The following is a 20,529-nucleotide window of genomic DNA, read 5'->3' as shown; positions in this document are numbered from 1 at the left end:
GTTGATGATTAAGTTCCTAATTAAAAAAAAATATATATATATACATTACTTTGTACAGGTATGTTACTTTTTGGTGTTTGTGTAAATACCTGGGCACATACACAACACAAATCAATTTCTGCCCTTGTGGCACCTGAGCCAAGCTTTCAAGGAAGCTAGGGATTATAAAAGGCACAGATAGAGATGAAGTATATTCTAATCAGCCAATCAGGGTGCTTTTTCTAAGTGCCTATCATACCCCAGAACTATGCCGGGCTACAGGGATACAAAGGCAGAAGGCTTACATTCTTTAGGGGAGACAAACAGTACATACATAGGTGTGACCACTAGGGGCCACACCAGGTTTAGGCTCCTGGTCTGAGGGGGCAAATGTAAAGACATAAGGTTGTAGCAATCCTTTCTTTGGAAAAGTAGTTGTGAAACATAGAGAGACAAAAACTCTCTTATAAATGGGTTAGGGGGCCAGTATGTCAACCCTGGGTCAAGAAAGGTCATTCCTTCCTGTGTGACTCCCAAAGCTGTCCTGAGCTCTCAAGCCGCAAACAAAGGGACACACAAAGATGGAAAGGACAGGGTCAGTGACAGGTGTTCATGAGCAATGAGATGAGATTGGTGAGATGGCTCTGACAGAAAGAAAAATGTATAGAAATGGTTGCCAGTGACACTCATCTTAAGCGAGGCAGTGGAAAGGGAGAAGTGCCCCCAGTTCCTTCCTATCTGGTTTCTTCCTTCCTCTTGGCATGCCAGCCACTAACACAAGTGCCTGAGATTTAAGAAAAAAAGAATGTGGGGGAGGAGAACAAGTCTTACACCTAGCTACTTTAGCTTTTGCCTCTCTGGGGTCCCAAAAGGAGGCACAGGACTTGAGGAGAGGAACTACCAATGTCTCCATAAGTCTGGGGTGGTGAGGAAAGAGAAGGGAAGCATTGCCTCCCTGTTCTCTTGGTGTATCCTATTCCACCCTCGAAAGAGACCCTTAAAGCTCCCGCTGTTGGAGAAACCTCCCCCCTCCAGGCCTGATCTTCCCAAGCTGGGAAGAAATACAACCATCGAGGACTTGAGCGATGTAGGCTCCCTAGTAAGGCCACAAGTCCAAGCCATGCCAGAAGGTCTATTACGTGTGTGTGCATGTACACACACATATATATGATATAAAAGTTACATGATGAGGGTGGAGGCACTAGCCACTGAACACATCAGGAAAGTCTTGTTAAAGAAGGTAGCGTTTGATTCGAGTCCTGAAAGCACCTGCGGATTCTGAGAGGTAGAGAAGAGGTGGGAGAGCATAGGTGGAGCATCATGTATTCGAAACAGTAATAAGGCGAGTTTGGTCAGACCATAGAGTGTAGGAAGGAGAATAACGTGTCTAGGGACCAGCGGTCCAGCTCTAGCAGGCGACTGTAGATGAGTGTCTGCAGCTGGATGCAAAGTCCCCAACATCCACTGGGGACGACCCTTGGGGAGCCGTGGGATCATCTCTTATACTTGAAAAAACAGCCGCTCCTCGCCTTCATCCTAGAAGGAAAGGGGAGCTAAAATCTCTCTGGAAATGAGAAGAGAGCAGCGTGCTTGGGAGACCCTGAGTTCCTCCAAGGCATGACCGAGAAACAGAAATGGGAAGAGCTTCTGGGCGTCAAGGCTGCTGCTGCTGCTGCTGCTGCTGCTGCTGCTGGTACTATTACTGCTGCTGCAGGGAAAGTTAGTGTCTGTTGCAAAGCTTCTCTCCGTTCCTTTAGAGTTTGTTTTTGATGTTGCTCTTCACCTAGTCTCTACGAGCTGACATTAAGATAAAACTGTGGTTAATTCAAGGCATTATTGGTCCATATGTATTTCATTTGCTCAAGGGCAGTTAACAGAGAGATTATGTAGACTCTGTGAAGGAAGCTCTCCTTTTCACTGGGAAGTTTCCCTAGCCAGGGGCGCAAAATCAACCTAAGATTTTACTGCGAAAGAATAATATAATTCCTGCAAAGCAGGGAAAAGATTAGACCACACGACCTGAATCATTGTAGATTCCTTTGGGCAAAGAAAGAGCTCAGCTCGGAGGTACCTTAAGCAGAGAGTTCCAGGCACTTCACTGGAACTTAATGGCCTCACGCCATTCCTATACCATTTTAAGGGTCCCCCAAAAGGTGTTGACCAAGGGAAAGCCCGGTCCTTGGGGATGTCTGAAGGGAGGAGCTGGGAAGGAATGGAACCACTCACAGGAGGGTGCCTCCCCTCCCTCCTAAGAAGGAGTAGTTAGCTTTGTGCCTGAACCAAGCCACTCAACCCCCAACCACTGGAAGAGCCACATTGACCTTATGATGCTCATCTCCTATCTCTGTCTTTCCCTTAGCTTTCCGGTCTGCCTGGAGTGCAGTCCCTCCTCACCGCTGCCTTTGGGAATCCCTGGTTTCCTTCAAGGCTCAGCTCCAAAGGCACCTCTTACAGGAAGCCTTGGCCACTCCAGCTGCTAGTGTCTCCCTACTCAAACTACCTTGTATTCATTGTGCTTATAGTCTACATATAAGTACCTCGTGTCTCCCCTCAATAGAATATAGCTCTTTTGTATCCCCAGAGCTTAACATGGTGTCTGTTACAAAATAAGTACTTAATATATATTTGTTGATTGAGAGAAATGTAAGTTAGAGCTAGATTGTGAAAAGCCTTAAACGTCAGGGGAATTCATTTTTTATTCTTGAAGTAATAGGCAAGCACTTAGTAGGGTGGTGACATGATTAGAGCCTTACTTTAGCAAAATCAGTTTGCTAGTTGTGTGAAGGACAGATTGGAGAGGAGAGGAGAGGGACTTGAGGAATGGAAGCCAACTAGGGAACATTTATAATAGCGAGAGGTGATGAGAACCTCAACTAGGCTCCTAGGTGGGAGTGGATGAAGGGGGAATCTACAAGGCATGGTAATTGATTGAATATATGGGGTGAGAACAAGGAGCTGAGAATGATGAGGTCACAAACTTGGGTGAGGAGAAGGACAGTGGTACCCTCCACAAAAATGGGAAAGTACATAAGAGTTTAAGAAGAAAGAACGAATTCTGTTTTGGCCCTGCCTACAGGGCACTAAGTCCTGCCATGTCATTTTCCACTGGCTGCACTTGTTTTGGCCTTTGGCTTCTCCACCATGCCCCCTGTGCTGGGTGCCTTCCCTCCCCCACAGCTTTCTTTTTTGTGTTAGATTTTCCTGTTGGATTATAAGCTCCTTGAGGGAAGAGACTGTCATTCTTTTTCATATTTATATTTGTATCCCCAGCACCTGGGACAGTACCTGGCACATAGTAGGCACTTAGTAAATGTTTATTGACTATCATGTAAGAAATGTCAAATAGGCAATTGGTGATGCAGAATGAGCCCTCGGGAGAGAGAATAGGGCTGAATATATAGATCTGGGAATGATCAACATAAAAATTATTATGAAATCCATGTGAGGTTATGAGGTCACCGACTGAAAGTGTAGAGAGAGAAGAAAAGAGAACCTAGGACTAAGTCTTGGAGGTACACTCACAGGTAAGAATATTATATGAATGATGATCCAACAAAGGAGACTATAGAAAGGTTAGTCAGACAGGTAGGAAAACCAAGAGAGAGCTGTCACTAAAACCTAGAAAGAAGAGTAGTCGATAATGTTAAATGCCAAAGAGAGTTCAAGAAGAGTGAGAACTGAGAAAAGACCATTAGACTTGACAATTAAGAGATAATCAGAAACTTTGGAGAAGCAGTTTCCATTAAGTGATGAGGTAGGAAGCTAGACCTCAAACGTTTGAGTAAGGGGCTTGAGTGAGTGGAGAGGAAGGGGAGACTGAGGCAATGACTGTAAACAGCTTTTTTCTGGGAGTATGGCTGAATATGTAGCCCACTTATGGATTTGAGGCTCTCCCATCCCCCATTTCTATTTGAGTTTGACACCAACTGTTTTCAAGGATCTTGCCAAATTCTTTGTGGAATTTCTTTACTACTGTATCCTTTGCAGTAGATGTTGGCATGTGCAGTGGCTTTAAATGTATACTATATGAAGCATTTAGTCAATAATTGTATCTAAAGCAATTCATAGCAGATGTTCCTATGGAATGTCTAAACTTAAAAACTAGTAAGTTGTCACAAATTCACTCAATAGTCCAAAAACCTAAAACAGTGAGGGTTCTATCCTATCCCCAGCACTTAGTACAGTGGCTGACACATAGTAGGTGCTTAATAAATGTTTATTGATTGATCGGTTGGTCGATCTTTTCCCTTTCACTATTAGGATCTACTTTTTCAGCAAACACTCCAGGAGCTTCCTGACCATGGGGGGCTCTTATACACCATGTTAATTATTCAAGGCCCTTTATGAGGACAGTAGTCAGGACACAACAGTAGGCTGTTGCAATTATTAGCATATGGGAACAGAATGATCAACAGAACAATTCGCTAATTTTCTGATCATTCTTGGATATGAGCTTATTAAAATATTATTAATATTTTGAGTATTATTACTGCTTTACTATACTAATTTTCTTTTCTTCAGTCCACCCTTTTTCAAGGGACAATTTTTTAACAGCAAATCACATCTTCAATTTTAAAATGAAAATCAACATGAAAATATACTTAGCATAAATTTACATGGGCGTAGAAATAGCACTTGACAGGGAGTCAGAAGACCAGGTTTCCAGTCCCAGTTCTGAATGACTGTGTGATCTTAAGCCAATCACAGCTTCTGTTACTCAGTTGCCTCATTACTACCAGGAGGGGGACTGAGCTACACCCTCTTTGAGCTGTCCTTCTGGCCCTAACATTTCTATGAGCCTTTCTTAGAACATATGTACTCCATTATATAAGCAACTGTCACAACAAAGTGTTACAGCATGATCATGGTCCTATGTAGTAGCATCTCTGATTCAATGTTTATTCAAAGACAAATTTAAAAAAAAATCGCTTCTACCTACTTATATGTATAACAATTTGTTGATCTCCTGGGAGATATGAAGATCAAATAAGATATGGTCGTCTGCCTCAGCAGGGGAATATGATAACTATGAATAAGTATAATCTGATTATGTGCAAAAGAATGGCGGTAGGTTGGCGGGAGGGGGCGGGAAGGAAAACATTTCCAGAATATTTGAATTAGCCATTCAAATTCAATAGTAAGTTATCATTCCAGTCCACACTGAGCTCTCCTCTCTTCCTCTGAATTTGGACAGCACTTTTAATCCATGATGCTCATTTATCTATAACACTCATTTTAAAATTGCCACTTGTGTTGTTATTTAAATATTTCATGAACCAATATCCTACCTCCCCAAGCCAACTGCAGATTTCTTCGGGTCAGGCTCTGGGTCTGGGATTTTCTTTGTTTTCCTCTATAATGCTTAGCATGGTGCTAGGCATAGAATAGACTCTCAGTAAGGACTTGTTGAGTGAATGAGTAATTCTCCATGAAAAGAGAATTAACTTGCAGGGCATTTTAATTTACATATGTATTCAGTGAGTAGGTAGTAAATATCATATGGACAATTATTCAGTTGGCTAGCTTTTTTATAAGGACCATGTGAAGGAATTAAAAGCACAAAGACCATGTGGTACACGTTCCTTGAAGTGAATAGTAGCATTCTTCAGACTATTACTTTATTACAGTCCGTCATAGTAGAGACAGAAGGAGGCAGAGACAGAAGGCCTGGGACTTACAGGCTGTTATGACCTGAATCAGATCACTTCATGGCTCTGCACCTCAGTCTTCTCAGCTATAAAATGGTGAGAATAATACACTACTTACCTCTTCAATTCAATTCCCCAGGCATTTATTAGATACCTACTGTATGCTAGGCAAAGGGAGTTCAGAGACAAAATGAAAAACCATTCCTGTCCCTAAGGAGTTTACATTTAACTGAGGGCATATGTACACAGATAAGTAAATAAAAGAGAGTGCCAGAGGCTGCTCCTGGGAGGAGCTAAATCACTTACCGCTGGGCTGCCCCGGTCCTTCCATCCTCATCTTCCCCGTGCCATTTTCTACCCTGCTGCTATGGGCGTATTCTTTTCCATTCACCATTGGTGATTGCCTCTGAAAATGGTGTGTCTGTAGCTCTCTCGCTTGTTCCCCTCATCATCCTTGAGGCTTCTCAGACAAGCTAATCTGTTGTCTCCCCGATTAGAATATGAGCAGTTAAGGTATGGAACATCTTAATCATGCCTTTGTAGTTTTAGGGTGCAGGGCAACTCTTGGTACCCAGTAAGCATTTAATGAATGTTTTTCATTCTTTAAAACACACACACACACTTTGATAATAGGTGTTCCAGTTGGCTCAAGTGTAAAATGAAGGGGTTGGGCTATATGAACTCTGAGGTTATCTTCCATTTCTATTCCCATGGTCCTATAATCCCATGTACAAAGGCACACATAGCCTTTCACTGCCATGGCTAGAATATATCACATGAAGAGTGCTCTTTAAGTCACTCCCCAAGCTAAAACTAACTGGAGAGGGGGACCTGCCTTGCACCTTTGCCCCTTTAAACCTTTGTTCTGTTTATTGCTGGCTTCTCCCTTGCCTTTTCATTACAGACCCAAGAGATTAGCTTTCTTCATTTGACACACAGAGCTGCCAAACAGGGCACAGGCTGCCTTTGAAGCAATTCTCTAAAATTAAGGAATCCAAAGTCAGGGAGTCAAAAGATTTCATATTAACTGATGCCATCCTGGAGGGCTTGGTAATAGTCCTACACCAAGAGAGTAATGACAACCAGAAGTTGGGTGCATTTGCCCGCAGAGAGCTGAATGACAGAAAAACTCTTTACCCCATTTTGGACTTGGAATCAGTTAGTCAACAAGCATTTAATCACGTTTTTACTAAGTGCCAGGCACTGTGTTAGGCACCAAGGATTCTTGGATTTTGGAGTTCTTGAAGCTAGAGTTTTTGACTTTGAAATTCAAGGAGTTTATTAATAGAGAGCAAAGTTGCAAATGCGGACTGACAACAATCCACTGACATATTCTAAAACTGGAAGAACCATATCACACACATCCAGAATTTGGTTGTCAAATATCTTCCAAATGACAATGTACTGTGAGAGATCAAAAACTGATTTTGAAAGAAACTGGACTATAGTCCAAACACCATTGTATATCAGCCCTTTAATGGACTAAGAATCAATATCTAAATCAGTGGTGGAATTCAAATAAATTAACAACTGATTCTCCACGCAACTGAGCTGAGGCGTCGCCTCCACTGACATGGTGGGCACAGGCCCCACCCCTGCTAACAACCAATTTGAGAAACTCAACCTAAAATTAGATACTGGTTCTCCCCAACCGGTGCGAACTGGCTGAATCCCACCTCTGATCTAGTTCTATTACAAACCCAACCAGCCACGTAGCTATGAAAGAGAACTGAGCATTACCTTCTGCTGAAATTCTTTATCATCCTTGACCTTTTTGAAGAAAGACAGACTGTCATGCCCTTTCCCTATTTTGCCTCCTGTGACTGATTGATCATCCAAGCATTTTATATTTGCCAAATCAAGAGATGAGTCTCCCTTGATATTCTGGACATCAAGATGAGCTTTGGCATCTAGAAGATGAATGACTGCATTGTTTCCTGCTATTATCAAACAGCGTAGCACGGTGTATTTTGTTTTATATTTGTCACCAATATTAACTGAAACATTAAACGTTGAAAGCAATCAAGCTGGATCCACACTGCGTGTCCGGCGAGCTGTCCACATTAAAGAGGTCATATTGTTCTCGTCCATCATATCAACATTCTGTCCTTTTGCTATCAGATAAGCAACAATGAAAATATGTCCAAACCAGGGAGTCAAGTGAATATAGCTACATCTTCCCCTCTCAGTTAATGAGGAGTCTGCACCATATTTTATAAGTTATATGACCATTGATAAATGGCCTTATCTTGTGACACAGTGGCATACAATTGAATTTGGTTGTTGTTGTTCAGGCACGTCTGACTCTTTGTGACCTTGAGGACCATTCTGTCCATGGGATTTTCTTGGCAAGGCTACTGGAGTAGTTTGTCATTTCCTTCTCCAGTGGATTAAGGCAAACAGGGCTGAGTGACTTGCCCAGGGTCACACAGCTGTTAAGTTTTTGAGGCCAGATTTGAACTCATGAAGATGAGTTTTCCTGACTCCACACCTGGTGCTTTGTGCATTATATCATCTATCTGCCTCAAAATGTAATAGGGAAATGTTTAACAAAGTACAAATATAATAACAAGAAAACAACCAAAGAATGGCTATGTGCTTTCTTATGGTCTCCTTGTTTATTTTATGTATCAGCTCCCTAAGGAATCATTTCTGTACTGTCCTTTTCAATACAAAAATCATTCTCCTTTACAGAGAACACAAAACCAAAATAGCAACCAAGTACCTCTGCCTTTTCTCTGTTGTAGGTTATCCCCATCCCATCAACCTAGTGACCAGGTCCTTGCTGTTAGTGAGAACCAGGTCTAGAATAGGATTTTTCCTTGTTGGTTTCTCCATATTTCAAAGCATGAAATTACCAGTAAAGCAAGCCAAAAAGTCATTAACTTCTCTGCTTGAGCAGAGAGCTCGTCTGGATAACTCAAATCTCCCATGCCATGCCCTTTCCCATACTCCTCATCTATTTCCTCTTTCTATCTAGACGGTCTGTAGTATGCTCCAGTGATCAAAATCAGCTCTGTTTTTCCTTTCTTTAACCTTCACCCAAATGTTCTTCATCATGTTTTCTCCCTTAGATTCCTGTATTTCTTTGCATGAGTCTCCTTCTTAATATACACTGCAATATCACCTCTCTTCTTTTTCCTATCTTATTTCTTTTGAATAAGGCATGCTGTCCAGTCCAGTCATGGTTTTCATCTTACTAAGTCTCAGTTTGATCTATGAGTTCAAAATTACCTCCTTGCGTTAGGACTTTTGAGCTCTCTTGTTTGTTTTGGGCAGTTTGGGTATTTGAGGCCATGGCTTCATCTCTAACTCCTTTTTTGGTTTTGTCTCCTATGTTGATATCCCAACTGCTACTCTTCTTTGGGACTATTCTCCATGCTTGGGGGATATACATACATGCATCCATCCATCCATCCATCCATGCATACATACATATATAATGTATATGTATATACATACATGTATACATATTTGTATATATGTGTATGTATATATATACATGTATATGTGGTCTTATCCCCCTCCAATCCTTTTTCGTGTAAAGTCTTTTTGATTAGATTTGAAAGACACCTAGGAAAGACATTCTTAGTAGCCTTTGTTAGATGTACTCCATCTCTGGCGAGGAATCTTTCAAACCTACATTAGATATAAGCAAATCTGATGTTAAGTGGTTAAATGGAACTAAGGTGCTAGCTGTCGGCCTCTAAAATGGGAGATCAGAATTGGCGGAGTGGGCTAGAGCCAATGACAGAAGAACAGAGACTCCCCCAGCTCAGTTCCTTCAGAACATTAGTTCCACCAAATTCATATCCAAAGCCCCAGTGGTCAGGGGTATTCTGGACCTTTACTCCTCAGTTCTTCTCTGCTGGATTGGCTGCAACATCTGGCCTGGATTCCTCAGTTAGACACCACCCTCCCTGAACCTAGGACTTAAAAAGGACAAACAAAACAAACCAAAACCCCAACCCTATTTCTTTTTTTTTCCAACCCCACTTCTTGGGGGAATAGATGTGAGTACACGAAGAGGAGCAACCAGGAAACCACAGCTTGCCTCCATGGTCACTGAGCAGAAGCAGTGTGGCACTAACACTGAGTACGTAGTTCATGTTTGTTTTAAGGCACGTTTTCCTATATTGTTTTTTAAATCCAGTTATCACCACTAACAGGCTCAAACATCTTTCTACGTTACATTGCATACAGTCCATCCAGTAGCAGGAAGAGATGCCTGAATGGCCATCCCACCATCTGGCAGGTATGCTGAGACTTCAGCCCCACTGTATCGCTGCCACACAATCACTCTTTACACTTGAATCAACAGAAAATATTTTCAGCGTCACATCAAAGTTTTGGAGACAGATGAACCTTCGTACCTCTATTCATTTTTTGGTTGCTGCTGGATTTTATTTATTAAAGCTTGAATTAAGCAAAATGAAGGTTAAATGGGCCCACGGGGCAGGATAGTGCCTTCATTTAATTGTGAAATGAAAAAAATTAGAAACTGAAACTAAAATTTACAAAGGACAGAAACTGGCTGCTAGTCAACGGTTCAAAAATCAATGTAATATATCGCATGTTAAAATCTACAGTAGTTGCTTGTTTTGGCACAATTTACATCTCAGAGAGTTTCATCCATTAAATTCATATTTGTTTTTATAGTGGTATGATTTTAATTTTTTAACCAGAAGTGCCCTAGAACATGCTGCACAATCTGTTACAGTTTTGTCTAAATAACTTATGAGGTTTTAATAGCAGGAAATCCTGTTACTGGACTTTGCTTCATATGCATCTATTTCGACTAGGATTTTAATGATGACTTTGCTCTTGTAAACACAACGCAAAAAGAATTAGTTGGCAATGTATACGCAGGACTAAGAAAGAAAAATGAACTACAGTAAACTCTTAGAACAGAAACATAATTTGAGAATAATTTAGAAATTTATCACTTGAGTGACACAACAAATCAGTATTTCTCTTAAGAAACCACCTGTAACACATTAAGTATAAATCCTAGTTTCTCAAGCACCGTTTGGGGACCTTTATGTTGCAATTCCAGATGCATACATTTGTTTAGTCGAGCAAGGGCACAGTTGCTTTGGAGGGGGTGAACAAATAGAAAGTGATGAAAGACCGGCCTTGAAATAGCTTTCAAAAAATTTGGAATTTCACTTAATGTTGAATAAAATGCTTGCACATCAAATAAATAAGCTATTTTTTGATTAATGGTGAATGAATCATGGGATCATTCACAGATATCATATATACTAACTGAACTTTTTTATTTGAAGAACCCCTGATTTTCCCTTTTTTATAATTATATTCAGTATATATATGTATATATACATATATACACATATACATACATATGAGTATATATGTTGTGTGTATACACACACACACACACACACACACAGAGTCTAAATTGTACAGGAATCTTTATTTTTTGACATTTCAAAGCCCTGTACCAATCAATTGAATTCAGGGCTCAGGGTTCCTCCTAGGACTACTAAACCTTGTCATTAAAATAAACATATACTTGTTAAGTCTGTAAATGATATTGATTTGAGAAAAGGAGATTATGATGGAATTTCAAATAGCAATGACAATTTGCAGAGGTCATTTCATTTCTCCGGGCTTTAGTTTTCTCATCTGTAAAATGAAAAAGTTGGTCGGGATTATCTTAAGGGTCTTTTCCAGCTCTAAATTCCAAGTCATGAGAAAATTATAAAGCATTTCCAAAAAGGGTGAGGGCAGGATAGTAGAAATAATACTGATGGAGATTGAAAGCTTCCTGACATCAAACACAGTTTGTACTCTATTGCTCTATATATCCCCACCCCTGCCCTAGACCCTAGCACAGTGCCTTACACACAGTGTTTTTTAACTGAATTGTTGAAACTGGGCTGTTGTTGTGTTTATCCTTGGTTTTTGAAGAGGATCATGACATCAGGGAAATGATGACATGTCTTGCAGTTGACTGATATGAGTGAGGGAGGGCTGCGCAAGGTCACCAACCTCACTTTCTCCTCCAGAGCCATCTGGGTCCAGTGGCCAGATATTCATCAGGATGACTGGAGATAGCCCAGGATGCAAGGGGAGATCCTGGTGCAAAGGCAGCAGCAGGAATCTCCTGCAGCTGTTTCCAGAGCTCCAGCTGTGGTTGCTTCCTGCCCCAGGCCCACCCTATGGGAGGAATGAAGCAGCTAACAGAGTTGGAGTGCAGGGAGCGCTTTGCTGGTGCAGAGGCAGGGTTCTCTTGCTTTACTCCGCTTGGATCTGGGTCGAGGTTCTGGTTGGTGGTTCTTGGGGGAGGAGGAGCACTGGTGTGGCACAACTTGCAGTTATGGTGGAGTAGAAGTAGCTCTGAAAACAGCAGCACAGCCCCTAAAGCTTGGGACAAAGTACTCTGTACTCTACGAGCAGTCATACCCTGACAAAAAGCTCAAGGGTCAAGTAGTTGCCTGGGAACATGAGCAGGCAACAAAAAAGGACTCAGACTCAGACTTCAGAATCTTTCTTTGGTGACAAAAAGATCAAAACATACAGCCAGAAGAAGTCAACAAAGTCAAAGAGCCTACATCAAAAGCTCAGGCCATGGAAGAGCTCAAAAAGGATTTGCAAAAGCAAGTAAGAGAAGTAGAGGAAAAATTGCAAAGAGAAATGAGAGTCATGCAAGAAAATCATGAAAAACAAGTCAATGGCTTGCTCAAGGAGACCCACAAAATACTGAAGAAAATAACACCTTAAAGAATAGACTAACCCAAATGGCAAAAGAGCTCTAAAAAGCCAATGAGGAGAAGAATGCCTTGAAAGGCAGAATTAGCCAAATGGAAAAGGAGGTCCAAAAGACCACTGAAGAAAATACTACCTTAAAAATTAGATTGGAGCAAGTGTAAGCCTGATGAGAAATCAAGAAATTATAAAACAGAACCAAAGGAATGAAAAAAATGGAAGACAATGTGAAATATCTCATTGGAAAAACCATTGACCTGGAAAATAGGTCCAGGAGAGATAATTTAAAAATTGCTGGACTACCTGAAAGCCATGATCAAAAAAAGAGCCTAGACATTATCTTTCAAGAAATTATCAAGGAAAACTGCCCTGATATTCTAGAACCAGAGGGTAAAATAGAAATTGAAAGAACCCACTGAAGATCACCTCTTGAAAAAATCCCAAAAAGAAAACTCCTAGGAATATTGTCGCTAAATTCCAGAGTTCCCAGTTCAAGGAGAAAATACTGCAAGCAGCCAGAAAGAAACAATTTGAGTATTGTGGAAACACAATTAGGATAATACAAGATCTAGCAGCTTCTATATTAAGGAACTGAAGGGCTTGGAATATGATATTCCAGAGGTCAAAGGAGCTAGGATTAAAACCAAGAATCACCTACCCAGCAAAACTGAATATAATGCTCCAAGGCAAAATATGGATTTTCAATAAAATAGAGGACTTTCAAAATTCTCGATGAAAACACCAGAGCTGAATAGAAAATTTGACTTTCAAATACAAGAATCAAGAGAAGCATGAAAAGGTAAACAAGAAAAAGAAACCATAAGGGACTTACTGAAGTTGAACTGTATTGTTTACATTCCTTCATGGAAAGATGATGTTTGTAATTCATGAGACCTTTCTCAGTATTAGGGTAGTTGAAGGGAATATACATACATATAGACAGAGGGCACAGGGTGAGTTGAATATGAAGGGATGATATCTAAAAAAATAAAATAAAATTAAGGGGTGAGAGAGGAATATATTGAAAGAGGGAGAAAGGGAGAGATAGAATGGGGTAAATTATCTCACATAAAAGTGGCAAGAAAAAGCAGTTCTGTTGGAAGGGAAGAGGGGGCAGGTGAGGGGGAATGAGTGAATCTTGCTCTCATTGGATTTGACTTGAAGAGGGAATGACATACACACTCAATTGGGTATCTTACCCCACAGGAAAGTAGGAGGAAGGGGATAAGAGAGGGGGGAAGATAGAAGGGAGGGCAGATGGGGGAGGAGGTAATCAAAAGCACACACTTTTGAAAAGGGACAGGGTCAAGGGAGAAAAATTGAATAAAGGGGGACAGGATAGGATGGAGTGAAATATAGTTAAGTCTTTCACAATATGACTATTATGGAAGTGTTTGCATAATGATACATGTGTGGCCTGTGTTGAATTGCTTGACTTCTTAGGGAGCGTGGGTGGTGAGGAAAGAGGGGAGAAAATCTGGAATTCAAAGTTCTAAAAGTGGATGCTCAAAAAAAAGTTGTTTTTGCATGCAGCTGGGAAATAAGATACAGGCAATGGGGTATAGAAATCTATCTTACCCTATGAAAAAGTAAGGGGAAAGGGGATGGGGGAGGAGAGGGGAGAGACAGAAGGGAGGGCTGATGGGGGAACAGGGCAGTCAGAATGTATGCCATCTTGGAGTGCGGGGGGCAGGGGAAGGGTAGAAATGGGGAGAAAATTTGTAATTCAAAATCTTGTGGAAATCAATGTTGAAAACTAAAAATATTAAATAATAAAATAAGAATAAAAAATGAGTCAAGGGATGGCCCCTTTAATTAAAAAAAAAAGAAAAAATCAAACTGAAGGGGAAGACCACTATTTGCATGTGTGACTAAAAATGGATCTTGGGGTTTCTAATGAATTATTTGAAAGAAGGCAGGCTTAAGAGCTCCTCTGCCACACACTTCCTGTGTGTCCCAGGGAAAGTCATTGAACCATTCAGTGCCCCCAAGCAGCTCTACTGGTGGACTTAAAAAGAAGGTGGTGATCTGCATTGGTAGACAGAGTGTCTACACAGGAGTTCCCTACAATGACAAATTATAGATCTGCACACACACACACAAAATGCAGTAAGCCTGCTACAAAGTAAAATTCAAACATAATACTGGCATGCATACATATGAGTATAATATAAAGCAAACATAATGTAATTCTGCCGTTATACCAAACACTGGCCAGACAGTCCCCAGGCTGGGGCTCACCTTCAGAGGAATAAGGAATCACCACATTTCCACAGTACTTTTAAGGCTTACAAAGCACTTTCCTCACAGCATCCCTGTGAAGGAGGTAGCAGAAATGTTATTATTCCCACTTTACTGACGGAGCAACCGAGGCTCAGGAGGATGAACTGACTTTCCCAGGCATAATTAATGTCAGGCTTTTGATTTGATCCTATCCTAAGCCTGACCTTGGTGCCTCTTTCTTTGAAATCCAAGTCTCTGCTTGCTCTACCATGCCAGCTCCACGTTATACATATTATAATAACAACCATAGTTCTCCATCGATTTAAAGTTCTCCAGCACATTCTGTGTAAGCCCAGGGTTATTTATACACCGTATTGCCTCCAATTTAGGAGGGCCCAAGCTAGTCATGCTTTATTGCCGTCCTGGCATTGCTTCTGATTCTCCCAACTTGGCTTCCATGATTCCACAGCCTTCTAACCCTTCCCTCAGAGCATGGGACCTTCTCATTTTGGAACATTTCTCAACTCTGGCGTCCCCTCCTTCCATTGGTGAGCTCCTCCCTGGGTCTCCTTGGTGGGGGTGTGTGGTGGTGGTGGGGTGCCAGGGACGCCATGCTTCTTCCATTCTGTCTTGGCTTTGCTCCTGACTTAATGGACTTTGCCACAATGGGGTGGGCTCCCCTTCCCCCCTCCCCCCTTCTCAGCTCCCATTTCTGTGTTGTCTCCCCCACCAGAACATCTTCATACTGATACTGTTTACATCACGGGGGCACTGATGCTAGGGCCAAGGAGTCTCCCAAAAGGAAAAGATGTGACAAGGAAAAGACATGTTGACGCTGGTCCTGGTTCTAGTCCACTAACCCTGGGGTGAGGAGGAGTCACTTTTTGGTTGGCTACGGAGCCAGAATTGGGGAGTATCCAACTGCAGCTATGGCCGGTTTGAAGCTTTTTGCTATCTCCTGGAAACTCTTCATTCTTTCTTAGAATTCTTGCTAGCAATACTGCTTGGTGAGTCTATCACATCCTGTGAGTGGTTGCAGGCTCCTGCCTCCCTCCCTAGCCAGCAGCCAGGAAAGGGGAAAGACCAGCAAATTGTTGCTGGTTATGCCCATGCTTTCTCTGCAGAGATGAAAAATGACGTAGTCCTTGTCTTCGAGGAGCTTAACCAACTATCATAGGAGAGAAAACACGCACCCAAATAACAACATTACTTCTTCAAATCAGCCATAGTTTTGTTAGAATGGGTATTACTTCTACCAATGCAGATCACAATCCCTTCATATCTTTGTAGACAATGAGTTATCGTAGGAGGAAAAAATCAGTTGGTGGCTGTACCTCTCCTGATGAACCTCCAAACTTAAGAGAAACTGGTTCTCAGACCAAGCTCACATGGTACATTCCTGATTCATGGTCAAAGTTTGTTTTTCTGGTTAGAACCATTTTAACAGTTTTTTGTCTTTTCAAAAAATTTTAAAATGGAACACAAGGAATCACATTAATAGAAACAATTGAAATATAATAATGAAAATTCAGCATTGTTTCTCTTTAGATTATGTGAAGTATTAACACTGATTTTTACATTCATTTTTTCATTTTCTATCTTCAGCACAAATTATTTGACAACTTTATCATGCTATTAACAGATTTTTGTAAGAATTTGAGCAGTAGTTCACACTCATTTTTAATCCCATTTGTTTTTAAGATTCTGTTTAAATAGAACAGAATTTCATAATTTTATCAATGAAACAGTAATTTGCATTAGTTTCTGGTCATTAGGTATGAATGCAATAAAGGTGCTCTAGTTATTAGTATTCATATGTGTACGGAACATAAATCAAACATTGCATAAATCAACACACAGCTAAGTGAATTACACACATCCTACAGGATACCGCAAAGAGCTCTAAATAGTTTCCTGTTCATATTTAACATTTGTCATATAAGTACTTGATCTTTGTTCAGCATTAATTATGGCTGCAAAGAATACGAGAAAAGGACAAACTTTGTTAAAGAAAAAGGAATGAATTGAGAACCTACTCAAATTCAAACTAATGTCAGTATTTCTAGGTCTGTTTACACCAAGGTTCAGAACTCCCTTTTAGTTTACAGAGATTGCACTGCTGCTAGGTCTGCATCCCAAAGACATTTTTTAAAAGGGAAAAAGACCTATTTTTACAAAAATATTTATAGTAGCTTTTTTTGTGATGGCTAAGAATTGGAAATCAAGGGGATGCCCATCAACTGGGAAATGGTTGAACAAACTATGGCATATGATTGTAATATTATTGTGCTGTAAGAAATGACAAGCAGGATGATTTCAGAAAAACCTGGAAAGATTTATGTGAACTGATGCAAAATGAAATGAGCAGAACCAGGAGAACATTGTACACAGTAACATCAATTTTGTACAATGAAAAACTGTGGATGGCTTAGCTCTTCTCAGCAATACAATGATCCAAGACAATCCCAAAAGACTAATGATAAAGCATACTATCTGCCTCCAGAGAAAGAACCAATATTGTCTGAATATAGACTGAAACATGCTATTTTTCACTTTTTTCATTCTTGTACAAAATGACTAATAAAGAAATGCTTTACATGATTGCACATGTATAACCTATATCTAATTGCTTACCATCTCAGGGAGGAGAGGAGAGGGAGGGATAGAATTTGGAATTCAAAACTTAAAAAAAACACAAATGTGAAAAAATTGTTTTAGCACATAATTAGGGGAAAATAATATATATATTTAAAAAGAAACTAATATACAGAGATTGCTGTGAGCTTAAAACTGCCATTCAGATACAACCTCTATTGGAGTTCCTTTGTTCTAGTGATTCCTAGAATCATTCGGTAGTAGCAGCAGACGCAGTCTCATCATCTGAATAGAGATGCTTACTTCCGTACTACCTTAATGCCCTCTTTTTACACTGTCCCCATATCATGGTTTGATCTAGAGGCAACTCTAGGCCTGTAGGATACTGTACTAACAAAACTTCCAAGGTCCTGTACCTAACAGATCTCAGAGCACCCTGAGGGGGAGGTGAGAGGCATCACTTAACAGGCAAGTAAAAACACCACCACCACCTTAATCATCATCTTCCCCCAGACCCTGATGGAGACAGTTTAGAACTATGTCCCCAAGAGCTTTGGGAATAGCAATGCCTTCTAAACCACCAAACCTGCTTCTAGCGCAGCCTCCACAATCATCATTGTGGAAAAGGGGCCTACCATCTTCATCACTACCAGCTGTAGCTACTGACCAACAGCTACCAACAGGCAGATAAGTGTAAAAATTCTGGGAGCGACTGAAGTCCCCAGACCACCAATCCTGCTTCTAGCTCAGCCCTCATAACTATTATCTGGGGAAGAAGGTGCCAGCCAGCACCACTAACAGCCAAGCTGCTACCACCCATAGGACAGACAAGCCAATGTAACTAAAGTAGCAAGGCACCTGAGAGACAGGAGGAACCTTGAACTGGGAAGTTCAAACTTCTGCCACCACCTTACCTTATTCTCCCCTCAGATCCTGATAGAGACAGTCCAGGACCTTCAAACCCAGGAGCTTTGGGAATAGTCAGCATCCATAGCCATTATCCTAGAAAGGACAACCCTGCCCCTGTGGAGATGGAGATGCAACCTGGCAATTGCTCCTGCAGGTGTTATAGCCACAGCCAATAATGACGCAGAAAATAGAGTTCTTGATACTCCAAGTCCTTGGCATTGTCAGATGGTTCAACATCAGAAATTGATATGATTTTATTAGTGGAAACATATGGAAAAGGCATTATTAATATGTGCTTTCCCACATGACCAAAGGACCAAGAGACCTTTCCATCTGACTTGCAAGGGAAACCTTCCATATGTGTTGTCTCCTCCATTAGAAAAGGAGATCCTCGATGCTTTTTCTATTTGTATTGCTAGCCCTCAGCACCATGCTTTACAAATACTAAATGCTTAATTAACATTTCATTCATTCATTCATTCAAACTACCCATACCCCAACATATCATGGATTCTTATGCTCCCTGACTCACAAAACCATTCTCAAAATGAACTCGATAAGCACAGTGAAATTCCCTTACATTCTGTGCTACAAGTTGCTTAACTATTCCCCAACTGAAGGGCGTCTACTTTTGTTTCCAAATCTTTGCTACCACAAGAAATGTTGCAATAAATTTTGTGTGTGTACAGAGCCTTTCTTTTGTCACTGACCTTCTTGGGGCATATGCCTATCAGCGGAATCATTGAGTCAAAAGATACAGACACTCCCTAGGATATTTTCCAACTGTTTTCTGGATTAGTTAACCCAATCTGTAGTGCCACCAACGATGCATTAATGTGCCTATCTTTCTCCAACTCTTCTAATATTGATGTGTTTTGTCATCTTTGCCAGTTTCCTCGGTGTGAACTGAAACCTCAAGGTTGTCATGATTTGCATTTCTCTTTATTAGTGATTTAGAGCCTTCTTTCATGTAGTCCTTAATTTGAGAACTGCTTGTTCCTATCCTTTGGCCATTTTACTGGAGAATGGCTTTTGGTCTTATATTTTTCCACTAGTTATCTAGATTTCTTGACTATCAGACCCTTATCACTAAGAACTGGTGCAAAGATGTTTTTCTCATCTATTGTTCTTTTAGTGGCATTTTATTCACGTATAAGCTTCTCAATTTCATGTTAATTGAAATTGTCTTTGGAAATTTCCTCTATCTCTTGTTCAGTTAAGAATTCACCCTCTGCCCAGGGAGTATATGTATATGATCGACTTATCTTTTAATTTTCTAATTATATGATATTTTATAGTCAAGTAATAAATACATTTTGGCTTTATTGTAAAATTTGGTATAGAACGTTGGGCTAAATCTAATTTCTGCTGGACTGCTATCCAGTTTTTTCCAGAAACTTTCATCAAACAGGGAGTTCTTTCCTGAATAATTTATATTTTCAAGTCTATCAAAAACCAGGATATCGAGTTTAATTATTTCTGATTCTTTCTTGTCTAATCTAAGCAGATTAATGGATTCTTTTTCTAACCAATTGTAATGTTAATGGGATATGAAGATTTTCCCCATCCATTAATAGGCCTACGTGGCTGCTTTGAGCTCTGGCCCAGCTCATAGCTGTGATACATCCTAAGTCACAGAGCCCATTGGGGAGGTACTTGGGGGAGGCTTGCTTGTAGGAAGGCTATCACATCTTTTGGTAATTTCTAATTAGGCACTGAGACACGAGGGTTGTGATGCCTTCTGGCTTGGAGAAGTGTATAAACACTCTGAGTTGGTATTTTGCTTTGGGGGCTCGATTATGAGAAGGATCTTGTGATTCCCTGGTTGAGATTCTGAGTAGCTGTACGTTCAGACTCCCCATTGCTCAGACGTAAAGGCTCTCTTGATCCAGTGGTGTATGTAAAGTATATATCAATATTGCTTTGATTCAGGCAATCAGAGCCCTGTCTGTTGGTCCTTATGCTAATTTCTCTGCTTGTATTTTCTCTGCTTGTACTTTCTCTGACATTCAGGGTGCTGACCCTTCCCCTGAACTAGTGAATGTAATTAAGAAAGATCATTAACCCCCTTTTGATCAGTCTTTCCTGGAAAAGTAGATCTAAGAACCTGTGCTAGCAGCCATTCTGGGTGTGCCAGTGTGGTTGCTGTTACACCAGTATCAAATAGCTTTGATGTTAGCAGTTTGAGGTGTGGACATGCTCTTCCTTCCCTCATTCCTACCTTCGTTCCCCATTATTTCTTGATATTTGAGCCCTTTTGTTTTATGATTTCCTTAAACATTCTAGATCTTGGAGACAGCCATCAATGTCTCCTCCTCCTATTTGATTCAAAACGCTCTGCAGCCTGCCTTCGAACTTCGTTATTCCACTGACTCAGCTGTCTCTGAAGTCACCAAATCTAGTGACCCCTTCCCCATCCTCATCCTTCTTGACCTCTCTGCAG

The 20,529-nt window shown here is 40.8% G+C and overlaps 1 protein-coding gene across 1 annotated transcript in view; it reads left to right on the top strand.

Moving 5' to 3' along the window:
- Positions 1 to 20,529, top strand: part of C4H1orf185 (chromosome 4 C1orf185 homolog) — a 129,208-nt gene that overhangs the window by 45,738 nt on the left and 62,941 nt on the right. Inside the window, exon 4 of the mRNA XM_036758249.1 lies at positions 9,639 to 9,723. The gene's annotated coding sequence lies outside the window, so the exon portion shown is untranslated. The remainder of the gene's footprint in view (positions 1 to 9,638; positions 9,724 to 20,529) is intronic.

Source organism: Trichosurus vulpecula, chromosome 4 (genome assembly GCF_011100635.1).
Source record: "Trichosurus vulpecula isolate mTriVul1 chromosome 4, mTriVul1.pri, whole genome shotgun sequence".
Lineage (NCBI taxonomy): Eukaryota > Metazoa > Chordata > Mammalia > Diprotodontia > Phalangeridae > Trichosurus > Trichosurus vulpecula.
This window is presented reverse-complemented; position numbering and strand designations above follow the sequence as displayed.